At 46.6% G+C, this 14,515-nt stretch overlaps 1 protein-coding gene across 1 annotated transcript in view; it reads right to left on the bottom strand.

The window, feature by feature from the left end:
- Positions 1-14,515, bottom strand: part of LOC126356018 (tether containing UBX domain for GLUT4-like) — a 61,738-nt gene that overhangs the window by 35,806 nt on the left and 11,417 nt on the right. The gene's annotated exons all lie outside the window — the stretch shown is intronic.

Below are 14,515 nucleotides of genomic sequence, written 5' to 3'. Positions count from 1 at the left end.
GCTCCCTGAACCCGTTTAACCAGTTCAGTCTTCGCCAATGACTGTGTTACTACCCGGCTGCTGAATTCACGATGACCGAACCGTAGTGTGACCTCCCTGGCTGGAAACTTGCGACATGTCGGTATCGACTGGTTGGCAGTGGTTTGGACTTGTATTCTCTACTAGTGACTGATTTCTCTTTGGCGCTACAGCCAGCGAAGTGTTGTGTAGTCGAACTTCAGTTTTGTTTTGAGTGAAAAAAGTTCAAATAAATTTGGTTATCACGGAATATTTGTTGTGTTTTAGTGTGTACATAACAACGGAGCAGTGTGTAATGTGCACAAAAAGTGGCACACGAGAGTATTGTTAAGTGTTAGTTGTGTGCTACACATTCTGAAGAAAGGCATGTTTCATGAGTACATCCCAACGCTTGTGCAACATCTCAATGACAACGTATCAGACTGAAGGTTAGATTGTTCAGAATGGATTCAGGAGATGTAATAAGTGAACCGGGATTTATGGGTAGCATAATTTACTCAGATGAAGCCCAATTTACATTTAATGGAATTGTCAATATGGCACAATTATGTATATTGGGCTAAAGATAATACTCACATTACAGGTGAAAAGACTGTGAATTGTAATTCGTTTGCAAGGGGCTAATTGGACCTTTCCACTTTGAAGGCAATGTAGCTGGAGAAAAGTATCTACCACCACTTGTTGATTCCATATTCCCTGCCATACATGAGTTATAAGATAATGAAAAATTTTGATACCAACAAGATGGAGCCTCATCATGTTGTCATAGGGGCATACCTGTATCAAAATTTGACAGGCCAGTGCATAGGATGCACGAGGCAAACTGAGTTTCCTCCATACCCTACGCTGCTCGATTTCTTCTTGTGGGACACAGTAAAAGATTAGATGTGCACACAAGAACCCCATAACGTGAACCTACTGTGGAGTGAGATTCAAGCAGTTTGTGCAGAAATCACATTGGACACTTTGGTATGATGTACGGAGTCAATGGTGACTCATGCTCAGAAATGTATTGATTCTGAAGATCACCATTCTGGAAATCAGTCACAAATAAAGTACATTAACTTTTCAAACTTGCCTTTAATCTTTCCATTTACAGAAATTTAACCTTGTAGAATGGAAAAAAATTTCCTGTGACAGTTCAAAGTGTGTATACATTTGTTTGAGGCAACCTGTAGTCAGCTTTTTATCAAAAAGTCAGCTTTTTATCAAAAGTAAGACTCAAAAAACAGGACTGTGCAACAACTCTGAAGTATTGGGTACTCAAGTAGAGCTCTGGGTCAGGATGGACTACGGTACGACGACAGAAATGGATGACCTGTATTTTTTCAGGAGACATCTGGAAACTGGAGAAAGGGCCTAATAGCAGTCTTACGGGACCCAGCAGACCCAATGGAGCATGACTGCTGAGCCACACCTCAAGTGGCTCTGCCGTCACAATATAGGACAGCCGGCAGCAGCCACTCAACACACTTGCAGTTGGAGTCTCTTTGCTATTACACCACTGTCCAAGTTTAGAACAGCAAGCTTCATCCTTGTTCATATGGAGAACTGGGCTTCATTTCTTGTTGCGTTATTTGTAATGAGTCTTCATACTCTTGAAGAAATACAAGTTAAATAAATCTTATGTTTGCTGTGCTAACTGGCTCACTTATCATTTCTGCTCCTGTCCAACTTTCCTACAAAGAAATCACTCTGTAGCCTCTCCTTACCATTGTGTACAAAGTCGTACACAACAATTTATAAGAGCACCAAATATTCCACAATGCTGGTATTCAGGCAAATACTGAACAATCCAGAATATATAAAAATTACAAACATGAGTTATTTCAAGAACATTGCAGAAATATAACTACTAAATAATAAGGAACTACTGGTGGTGGTCGGGTATGTACTGGCGACTCGCAGCATGCCAACCAGCAATGATAACCACTACACCGCATGATGTGTGTTATAGCTCTTAGTATTTGTTATATCAAGACAATGGCTGTGTAGGAGTATACCCCCACCGAGGTGAACAGCAACTCTGAACAAGCACAAGTCCACCGATGAATGCCAGTGGGGGTAGTATTATGCTCAGAGACATTCACATTTGTAGGCCATGGGACCTGTGATAGTAATCAAAATCACTGTGACCACTGAGGACTAAATGAACATTATTGTAAACCACTTACAACCCTTCATGCTTAATGTCTTCCCTGATAGCACTGGCACCTTTCAGGAGTATGATAGTGAACTCCCACTGATGTCTCAGCCAACAAATTCACCTATCTGAACGTGATACTATCAGGAGCTAGTTCTGCACCCACAAACCGCCAGCCCATGATTTACAGCAATTGTGTGGCCTGTGAGTAGAAGTCTCGTGCCACACCAGGTCACTGCTTTAGTGAATTCCAAAGATGAAGCAGCATGCTATTAAACTAGTGGTCATAATGTCTTGGCTGGTGATTGTATACTGTAAATTGTGCTGAGGATTAGTCCTTGAAGGGGACCCTGTGCTATTCTGCCTGGGTCCACCATCTCACTGGTTGGCCAATGAGTGTGTTGCAGCCCATACATATTTGTGACAACCCATTACATGCAGATTCATTACACGCATTTTCACGCATATACGAATTTAGTTTTAAGTCCACTGCTGCCATCTGTTAACAGTACACAAATGCAAAACTGTGTTAATGCATCTCAATGCACATCTTCGGTCATGTTTGTGGATACATGACTCATCGGTACAGGTCAACAAAGCTGTGAAGTTGCACTTGACCATGTCTATATCTAAAAATTTTAGTAAAATGAAATTTAGTGAGCCTGTCGAGCAAAAGAAATATGTATGAAGGTGGTATTCGTTAGAAACAAAGTGATAACTTTGGATCGCTATGAGAAAAGTGGGTGCATTGTTGACATTCAGCATGCTTTGCGACTTAGTGAACCCACTGTGACAGCTGCTTGTTACAATGCAGAACCATTTCGAAAAACTTCCTACTGTTAAACTGACTTCAGTATGAGTCAAGTGACTGCATCTCACACGGAGGCAATGGAAAGAAAAATGTTAAGCCATTGGACTGAGCACCACGACCAATAGCATATGTCTCTTTCTGGAGCTGCAACTCAAGCTAAATCCAAGAGCTTGTATGCAGTTTTCATAAAAGAAGAGGATGATCCAGCACCTTTCTTGGCCAGCTCTGGTTGGTTTGAGCACTTCAAGCACAGTTTTGGGTTTCACAATAATATAATGACATGAGAGGCAGCTGCAGCAGATGATGTTGGGGGCTGAAGAATTAGAAAGAGCTTTAAAGGAATTGTGACAGATAAATGCTACACTGCAAAGCATATTTTCAACCTTGATGAAATGGGCTTATTTTAGAAACAAGTGCCAAGTCATACAATCGTTTCTACTGAAGAAAAAACAGCACCTGAATTTAAGGCTGCCAAGGACTGATGCACCCTTCTTTTCTGAGGAAATGTTGTGGCAGATTGCAAATTAAAAACCCCTTTTAATCTACCAATCTTAGAATCCTAGGGCACTAAAGAGTTGTGACGAGCAGGCTCAGAGTTCATTGGAGGTGGAATAACAACTTCAGTGAATTATTGTGTGTTTCAGTGTTAAATTAGTATGTGTATAAATTTCACATTAAAATGTGTTTCACTAAAATGATAATAGTTATTTTTGGTAAAGATACTAAGAAACACTGCAACTTGAAACTTGATATGTGAGTAGATGAAGACCTAATCCAGTATTTTACACATAAAATGACTCAATTTACGCAAATTCTGTATGTGTGACAACTATGCAGAATGTAACAATCACATGTAACAAGATTTGCCTGTATCAGGTACTCTAGAATGTTAAGCATACGATTAGCAACTTTTACACTGTCGTACACAGATGAGATGTGGAGACTATATTGAGAAGGCTGCCCAGAGACAACAGGACCATGATAATATTTGTTAATACTGTGCTACTGTCATATGCTCTCCAACCTTTTCTGATGACACTGTGTGTGTGTGTGTGTGGCAGAAGTAATTGTGTTCTAACCATTATTCCTTTTGTGCCTAAACAATACATTCTAGAGTTTTTTTTCTAACAAATGAGTTTGCCGCAGTTAAGCCTGACAGTACTCTGTTCTTTTCCTTGCTTTAGTATGGGCACAATGATTTGTAAAACCCATATCACAAGGAGCAATTCATAGGCCACATTTGACAGAGAATTCATAGACATTGTAATGGGTTTGATGACAAATGTGTGAACACAGGTTAAAAAAATGTTGTCAATCAAAGAAAGGTAGAGAGTTTTTCATTGTCAGTTGCAGTTCCCTCATTGTAATGAGTGTGTTTAGAGGGTAATCTTTCACAGTGAGGTTGAATTAAATTTCTGTAGGCTTCACAGACAATGAAGTGATTATGTCCACAAAGTCCACCGTACAGCCGGTGTCTGTCTATCCAATGCTTTGAGTGCATTTTCTGTTTATAGAGCTCCTGATTTTCTGCCATATGTCCATCATATCAGCACTGACCATCAGTGGGGCACAGAATTACTTTCAAGATTTAATTTTGCATAGTTTAAAGATCTGCTTCACTCTAGTGCTGACATATTTGAATTTGAGACACATTTTTTTCTTTGAACTGTTGTCAAAATACTCTTAATTCTGCCCCCTTTAAATCAGTAGCCCAATAGCATTCTAGGTTGCACAGTATCATAAGCAGTTAATTTTGGGAATGGCGAACAGTGTTCCTTGGAATGGCCATTGAAGCTCTTTTCTCGAATATGACCACTGAGCAAAGTAGCACAGTAGTTAGCACACTGGACTCTCACTTGGGAGGATGACAGTTCCTGATTTAATTTTCCATGATTTCCCAAAATCGTTCCAGGCAAATACCAGGATGGCTCCTTTGAAAGGGCACAATACATTTCCTTCCCCACCCTAGACACAATCTGAGCTTGTGCTCCATCTCTAATGACCTCGATGTCAACAGGACATCAGACCTAATCTTCCTTTCTTTTTGCAACATGACCATGAACCAGGCAAGGAGAAATACTGACAGTCTCCTCTTTTAGCTGTGTCAAATACTGGTTCCCAGTCTTTTCTGTCATATTTCAATATGCTTGAACAAACCATCTGAAATGGAGGAAATGAATTTGCTGCCAAATTCATCATAGTCATTTGTGGGGAAGTGTTCACCGATTTAATTGGTATACTTAACATCAGGAGCAGTACAAGACTCAACTGTATGAGAAGCACTACATTCAGTACTGCTGATCCCACTCTTGCATTGTTTGTGCCATGTCCAAAGTAGAGCCAACTAAAGCACTGTCTCATGCAATGGACGTATGGTTCCATCTGGCATCATACACTCCTGGAAATTGAAATAAGAACACCGTGAATTCATTGTCCCAGGAAGGGGAAACTTTACTGACACATTCCTGGGGTCAGATACATCACATGATCACACTGACAGAACCACAGGCACATAGACACAGGCAACAGAGCATGCACAATGTCGGCACTAGTACAGTGTATATCCACCTTTCACAGCAATGCAGGCTGCTATTCTCCCATGGAGACGATCGTAGAGATGCAGGATGAAGTCCTGTGGAACGGCTTGCCATGCCATTTCCACCTGGCGCCTCAGTTGGACCAGCGTTCGTGCTGGACGTGCAGACCGCGTGACACGACGCTTCATCCAGTCCCAAACATGCTCAATGGGGGACAGATCCGGAGATCTTGCTGGCCAGGGTAGTTGACTTACACCTTCTAGAGCACGTTGGGTGGCACGGGATACATGCGGACATGCATTGTCCTGTTGGAACAGCAAGTTCCCTTGCCGGTCTAGGAATGGTAGAACGATGGGTTCAATGACGGTTTGGATGTACCGTGCACTATTCAGTGTCCCCTCGATGATCACCAGAGGTGTACGGCCAGTGTAGGAGATCGCTCCCCACACCATGATGCCGGGTGTTGGCCCTGTGTGCCTCGGTCGTATGCAGTCCTGATTGTGGCGCTCACCTGCACGGCGCCAAACACGCATACGACCATCATTGGCACCAAGGCAGAAGCGACTCTCATCGCTGAAGACGACACGTCTCCATTTGTCCCTCCATTCACGCCTGTCGCGACACCACTGGAGGCGGGCTGCACGATGTTGGGGCGTGAGCGGAAGACGGCCTAACTGTGTGCGGGACCGTAGCCCAGCTTCATGGAGACGGTTGCGAATGGTCCTCGCCGATACCCCAGGAGCAACAGTGTCCCTAATTTTCTGGGAAGTGGCGGTGCGGTCCCCTACGGCACTGCGTAGGATCCTACGGTCTTGGCGAGCATCCGTTCGTGCTGCTGTCCGGTCCCAGGTCGACGGGCATGTGCACCTTCCGCCGACCACTGGCGACAACATCGATGTATTGTGGAGACCTCATGCCCCACGTGTTGAGCAATTCGGCGGTACGTCCACCCGGCCTCCCGCAAGCCCACTATACGCCCTCTCTCAAAGTCCGTCAACTACACATACGGTACACGTCCACGCTGTCGCGGCATGCTACCAGTGTTAAAGACTGCGATGGAGCTCCGTATGGCACGGCAAACTGGCTGACACTGACGGCGGCGGTGCACAAATGCTGCCCAGCTAGCGCCATTCGACGGCCAACGCCGCGGTTCCTGGTGTGTCCGCTGTGCCGTGCGTGTGATCATTGCTTGTACAGCCCTCTCGCAGTGTCCGGAGCAAGTATGGTGGGTCTGACACACCGGTGTCAATGTGTTCTTTTTTCCATTTCCAGGAGTGTATTTACACTACTGGGCATTGAAATTGCTACACCATGAAGATGACTTGCTACAGACGTGAAATTTAACTGACAGGAAGAAGATGCTGTGATATGCAAATGATTAGCTTTTCAGAGCATTCACACAAGACTGGCGCCGGTAGCGAAACCTACAATGTGCTGACATGAGGAAAGTTTCCAACCAATTTCTCATACACAAACAGCAGTTGACTGGCATTGCCTGGTGAAACGCTGTTGTGATGTCTCATGTAAGGAGGAGGAATGCGTACCATCATGTTTCCGACTTTGATAAAGGTCGGATTGTAGCAATTGCGGTTTATCGTATCGCGACATTGCTGCTCGCGTTGGTCGAGATCCAATGACTGTTAGCAGAATATGGAATCGGTGGGTTCAGGAGGGTAATACGGAACGGCGTGCTGGATCCCAATGGCCTCGTATCACTAGCAGCCAAGATGACAGGCATCTTATCCGCATGGCTGTAACGGGTCGTGCAGCCATGTCTCAATCCACGAGTCAACAGATGGGGACGCTTGCAAGACAACAACCATCTGCACGAACAGTTCGACGACGTTTACAGCAGCATGGACTATCAGCTCTGAGACCATGGCTGGGGTTACCCTTGATGCTGCATCATAGACAGGAGCACTTGCGATGGTACTCAAGGACGAACCTGGGTGCCCGAATGACAAAACGTCATTTTTTTTTTGGATGAATCCAGGTTCTGTTTACAGCACCATGATGGACGCATCCGTGGCAGGCGACACTGCTGTGAACACACATTGTAAGCGTGTATTCATCTTTGCCATACTGGCATATCACCCGGTGTGATGGTATGGGGTGCCACTGGTTACACATGTCGGTCACCTGTTGTTCTCATTGACGGCACTTTGAACAGTGGACCTTACATTTCAGATGTGTTACGACCCGTGGCTCTACCCTTCATTCAATCCCTGCGAAACCCTACACTTCAGCAGCAAAATGCACGACCGCATGTTGCAGGTCCTGTACGGGCCTTTCTGGATACAGAAAATGTTCGACTGCTATCCTGGCCAAAACATTCTCCAGATCTCTCACCAACTGAAATCGTCTGGTCAATGGTGGCCGAGAAACTGGCTAGTCACAATACGCCAGTCACTACTCTTTATGATCTGTGGTATCATGTTGAAGCTGCAGGGGCAGCTGTACCTGTACACACTATCCAAGCTCTGTGACTCAATGCCCAGGCGTATCAAGGCCGTTTTTAGGCCAGAGGTGGTTGTTCTGGGTACTGATTTCTCGGGATCTATGCACCCAAATTGCGTGAAAATGTAATCACTTGTCAGTTCTAGTATAATATATTTGTCCAATGAATACCCGTTTATCATCTGCATTTCTTCTCGCAGTAGCAATTTTAATCGCCGGTAGTGTAGTATATAATAACATCACTTAAGAAATCTAAAAATCAGATGTCATTAACATCAACAAATATGATGAGCTGCTAATGACAAACACTTAGCACATAGTAACATTAATCTTTGGATAGGACTAAGTGCAAAGTCACCAATCTCTTTAACTTCAAGAGGCTGGTTAGCAGACTATGCTTAGGTATGAAGTGCACACACACACACACACACACACACACACACACACACACACACACTTCTCCAATCAACCAAAATAATTAAATGCTATAGAACACTCATTGCTTGGCAACTGAATGTGTATAATAAGTATTTACTCAGCAAAACAGATCAACAGTGGATGTACAAGTATGTACTAGTTAGCACAAATTATCCTTCTCTCTTAAAAATAAATAAGTATTTACTCAGCAAAACAGATCAACAGTGGATGTACAAGTATGTAGTAGTTAGCACAAATTATCGTTCTCTCTTAAAAAATAGGTGTGTACCATCATCAAACAGAAAGCCATAAATACAGACTCACAAAACATGAGTAAGAGACACTACTATATGATGAAATAAAAAGAAGTAGATATTGTCCAGGAAAAATAAGGCAGTTCTATTTTTTTGGATAAGGTTTCCTCATTTCTACTGATGGATCAGATTTGATTGACAACTAACTTTTGACAACATTCTCTGCCAAAAATAACACAAGAAGAAGCATAAGAAACATTTATTGGTTGTTTGTTTTTTGGGATTGAATTGACCAGACTACTAGGGCCTTTGGTCCCTTTCTCTACGAACTTGAAACACCCACAAAGAATAGGAACAAACAATGGAGATGACACAGGACAAGAAAGACACAGAAAGAGACCAGAAAAAAGGAATTAAAATCACACCAAGTGTGACAGTGGTTGGCCGACCATAGAAACAAAAAAGGAAACGCCAACCACCAAGAAAGGCACTAAAAACCCTAGTCTAAAATTGTAGGCCAAAGGCCAGACTCAACACAAAAAAAGGAAAAATGCTTAGATCAAGCGATAAAAACCCCCTGCACGAATAAAACCCAAAACTAAATCTGCCATCACAACATTATCTGATAAAAGTGCAGGAAGCATATCAGGCAGCACAAACGTCTGCCTGAGCGGACTTAAAAGTAGGCAGTCCAACAAGATGTGGACCACCATCAAAGCTGACCCTCAGTGACATAAAGGTGGGCCCTCACGGCGCAATAAATAGCTGTGTGCTAACCAAGTGTGGCCAATGTGCGCAGCCGGCAGAAGACAACAGATCCTTGCGAGAGACCCGCAAGAAGGAGCGCCATGCACTGGTAGCCTCCTTGATGGCCTGAAGTTTGTTGGGTGAAGGAAGGGTGCGCACCATTCTGCACACCAGGTACAAAGTACCTTCTGCCGCAAAACTGATCTGAGGTCACTCTCTGAAAGGCCAATCTCCAAGGCTGGTGCACCAACAGCCTGTTTGGCTAGCGCGTCAACACATTCATTTCCCGGGATGCCGACATGACCCATGGTCCACACAAAGACCACAGAGCGGCCACAACGGGCAAGAGTATGGAGGGACTCCTGGATAGCCACCACCAGATGAGAGTGAGGGAAACACTAGTCGATAGCTCTTAAGCCGCTCAGGGAGTCACTACAGATAACGAAGGACTCACCTGAGCAGCAGCAGATATACTCTAAGGCACGAGAGATGGCGACCAGGTCAGCAGTGAAAACACTGCTGCCAGCCAGCAATGAGTGTTGTTTACAATGATCCCCAAGAGTAAGAGCATAACTGACACAACCAGCAACCATTGAACCGTCAGTATAGACAATGTCAGAGCCTTGAAATGTGGCAAGGGTTGAAAGAACGTGGCGGCGGAGGGTCTCAGGAGGGACTGAGCCCAATGCGAAATCGAGCCGAAGGCATGGGCGGGGCACACACCACGGGGGTATATGCAGAGGGGCCCAGAAAAGAGGTGGAAGAGGGAAAACCTCAAGCCCAGAGAGAAGAGCTCTGACACTAACTGTGGTAGTACACAGTGACCAGGGCGACTGTTCCGTAAGACGGACGACTGACTGAGAGAACAGGAGACGATAACTGGGATGCCCGGGCAAGCTACAAACATGTGTAGCATAAGAGGCCAGTAATCGTTGGCGCCGGAACAGCAATGGAGGGACACCTGCCTCCACCAGTATGCTGTTGACAAGGCTTGTCTGGAAAGCTCCAGTGGCCAATCGGATCCGACTGAAGGATGGGATCAAGCAACTGCAAATCGGAAAGTGATGCCGAACTGTAAGCCAGGCTCCCATAACCTAGACGGGACTGAGTTAACGCGTGGTACAGCCATAGAAGGGTAGACCGATTGGCACCCCAGCAGGTGTGACTCAAGCAATGAAGAGCGTTAAGATGCCACCAACACGTCTGTTTAAGCTGCCGAATATGAGGGAACCATGTCAACCGGATATCAAAAACCAATCCTAAAAACCGATGTGTCTCCAACACAGCAAGAGGTTCGCCGTCAAGATAAAGCCGTGGCTCAGGGTGAACAGTGTGTCACCGGCAGAAATGCATAACGCAGGTCTTGGCAGCCAAAAACTGGAAGCCATGCGCTACAGCTCAAGGCTGCGCCTTGCGAATAGCGCCCTGCACCTGCCATTCAGCAGCTGCAATGCCAGTGGAGCTAAAGAATAGGCAGAAGTCGTCAGCATACAAGGACGTTCCCACCGCCGCATTGAGCCCATTAATTGCTATTAAAAAGAGACAGACACTTAAGACAGATTCTTGCAGTACCCCATTCTCCTGGACTTGGAAGGAACTATGGGAGGCCGCAACTTGCACGCAGAAGGAATGAAGCGACAGAACATTTTGTATGGAAGCGAACCTCAAAGACTCCAACCATAAAGCATAAAGAGGATGTGATGTCGCCATGACGTATCGTATGCCTTCTGCAAGTCAAAAAAGATGCTGACGCCAGGCAAAGGCCATATGGATGGCAGACTCCAGGCACACCAGATTATCGGTGGCAGAGCGGCCCTTAAGGAACCCACCCTGAGACAGAACCAGAAGGTCTCGATACTCAAGTAGCCAACTCAACCTCCGGCTCAACATGCGTTCAAGCAACTTGCAAAGAATGTTGGTGAGGCTATTGGGGCAGTAGCTGTCCACTTCCAGTGGGTTCTTGCCAGCTTTCAACACGGGGATTACGACACTTTCCCGCCATTGCGACGGGAACTCACCCTCAACCCAGATACGGTTGAAAAGGTGTAGGAGGTGTCGCTGGCAGTCTGCCAAGAGGTGTTTGAGCATCTGACAGTGGATGCGATCTGGCCGGGGAGCCGTATCAGGACAAGCGGCTGGGACACTATGGAATTCCCACTCACTGAACAGAGCATTGTACGATTCAGAGTGGCGTGTGTGAAATGAAAGGCTCCGACATTCCAACTGCTGTTTAAGGGAGCCAGTGGGTAATTCACAGAAGCAGAACTGAGCAAAATGCTCCACTAAGCAGTTTGCAATTGTGTCGGAGTCAGTACAGACTGCTCCATTTAGTGAAATCGCAGGTATGCTGACGGGGGTCTGATAGCCATTGAGTCACCTAATCTTGGCCCAAACCTGCGATGGAGAGGTACAGAGGCCAATGGTGGAGACATACCTTTCCCAGCACTCCTGCTTGTGTTTGCGAATGTGGCGGTGGGCTCGCGCATGGAGCCGTTTAAAGGCAATGAGGTCTCCCAATGAGGGGTGCCGCTTGTGACACTGGAGTGCCCGCCTTCGATCTTTAATCGCTTCAGTGATCTCGGGCTACCACCAAGGCACAGTCTTCTGCTGATGGGACCCACAAGAACAGGGAATGGCAAATTCTGCGGCAGTAATGATGCCGGTGGTGACCGAGTGAACCACCGCATCAATGGAGTCATTGGAAAGAGGCTCAATAGTGGCAATGGAGATGAACAAGTCCCAGTCAGCCTTATTCATAGCCCATCTGCAGAGGTGCCCAGAAGAGTGACACTGTGGCAGTGACAGAAAGACCAGAAAGCGGTCACTACCGCACAAGTCGTCATGCACACTCCATGGACAGATGGTAATAGGCTAGGGCTGCAGATCGAAAGGTCGATGGCTGAGTACGCGCCATGCGCCGCACTGAAATGTGTGAAGGCACCAGTATTTAAAGGAGAAAGGTCAAGCTGAGCCAATACTTGCTCAATGATGCTGCCTTGACCTGTCGCCACTGATCCACCCCACAGAGGGTTATGGGCGTTGAAGCTGCTCAGTAACAGAAAAGGTGGCGGCAACTGGGCTATCAGTGCAGCCAGGACAAGCTGCGGGACATCACCATCCGGAGGAAGATAGAGACTGCAGCCAGTAACAGCCTGAGGCTGTCCACACCCGAACAGCGACAGTCTCTAAAGGTGTTTGTAGAGGGACAAACTCGCTGTAAAGAGAGTGAAGGACGTAGATGCAGACGCCACCAGATACCCTCTCATAAGCTGCCCGGTTCTTATAATAACCCCAACAGCTACGGAGTGCGGAAGTTCGCATTGCCAGAAACCAAGTTCCCTGAAGAGCATAGCAGAGGAAAGGGTGAAGGCTGAGAAGTTGTCGGAGCTCAACAAGATGGTGGAAAAAACCGCTGCAGTTCCGCTGGAGAATGACATTTTCCATGGCCAAGAAAGGTGTGAAGGGACCAAGTAGGCAGATTACGCCGCTGGGTCACTTGCAGCCACTGTGCCATCGATTGAGTACCTACGGCAGCAACATCCATCATGTCTGAGGGACCAGCAAGATCTAGGTCCTCAGCAGATGCTAGAATCTCCACCACATCCTCAGACACAGGGCTTGTAGGTAGCAGTCGAGTGGGTGCAATTTCCTTTGGTTGGCCTTGCTGCAAGGGCTTCTTTGATTCAGTCTCCGGGACCGAAGAGGACCACGAAGTCTTGCGACCAGCTACCTAGAGCTTCTTCAGACCCTGGCGGGTGTCTGGTTTGCCACTGGTAGGAACCTGCGAAGGGAGTGACCCAAGGGATCCCTTCCTGGGGAGAGAAACCGAAGAAGACTTACACTTCTCCGGCTTAGAAGTGGGGACTGGTGGCCCCGATGGATGGCGGGGTGCTGCTCCCGATGTAGGTGGTGTGGGAGCAACAGGGAGAGAAGTGCCCCGACCATCATGGGGGCAGGTGTGGTCCTTCGGCTCCGAGAGCTGACTGTATGTGGTGCAACGGATGGAGCTGTAACAGGAGTGACAGTGACAGCATAAGATGACGGTCATGTGCACCGGATGAAGCCATTCAAATTTCTGTTTAGCCTCAATGAAGGTCAGTCGGTCCAGGGTTTTGTATTCAATTATTTTCCGTTCCTTCTGTAGAATCTTACAGTCCAACGAGCAAGGGGGATGGTGCCCTCCACAGTTGACACAGATGGGAGGTGGGGCACATGGAGTATCAGGATGGGATGGATGATTCCAATCAGGACATAAGAGGCTGGAAGCACAGCAGGAAGACATATGGCCAAACTTCCAACACTTGAAGCACCGCATCGGGGGAGGGATATATGGCTTCACATCACAGCAGTAGACCATCACCTTCACCTTCTCTGGTAATGTGTCACCCTTAAAGGCCAAGATGAAGGCACCGGTGGCAACCTATCCCTCGGACCCCAGTGGACGCGCTAGATGAAATGGACATCTCATAGCTTTAAGTTAGTGCACAGCTCGTCATTGGACTTTAAAAAAGGTCCCTGTGGAAGGTAATGCCCTGAAACATATTTAAGCTTTTATGGGGTGTGATAGTAACAGAAACATCACCCAGTTTCTTACAAGCGAGTAATGCCCGTCACTGGGCAGAGGATGCTGTTTTTATCAAGACTGACCCGGACCGCATTTTTGACAAGCCCTCCACCTCCCCAAGCTTGTCCTCTAAATGCTCTACGAAGAACTGAGGCTTCATGGACACAAAGGATTCCCCATCAGCTCTCATACAGACGAGATACCTGGGCGAATACGTCTCGCTGCCATTCATAGCCTTTCATTCCTCCCATGATGTGGCCAGGGAGGGGAACGATTTGGGGTCATACATGCTTGCATTAAAGCGAGCCTTCGAATGCTTAGAGACTGCTGGTGGTTGGCCGCCAGCAAGAGGAGATGTACCACATTTCATTGCGTGTCATCCAGCCTGATGCCACCTACTCCGACCAAGGGCCCTCCCCATGGGCGCCACCCAGCCACAGCAAGGGCCACCTGGCAGGATGGCCATTGCCGGGAGTCCCGATGCCCCAGGGAGATAGGCATCTAATCCTTGGCATATGTGGGGAGTTAAAGGCGCAGGCATCAGTAGAGCAATCCCTGTGTTGTCAG

Source organism: Schistocerca gregaria, chromosome 3 (assembly GCF_023897955.1).
Source record: "Schistocerca gregaria isolate iqSchGreg1 chromosome 3, iqSchGreg1.2, whole genome shotgun sequence".
In the NCBI taxonomy this organism is placed as follows: domain Eukaryota; kingdom Metazoa; phylum Arthropoda; class Insecta; order Orthoptera; family Acrididae; genus Schistocerca; species Schistocerca gregaria.
This window is presented reverse-complemented; position numbering and strand designations above follow the sequence as displayed.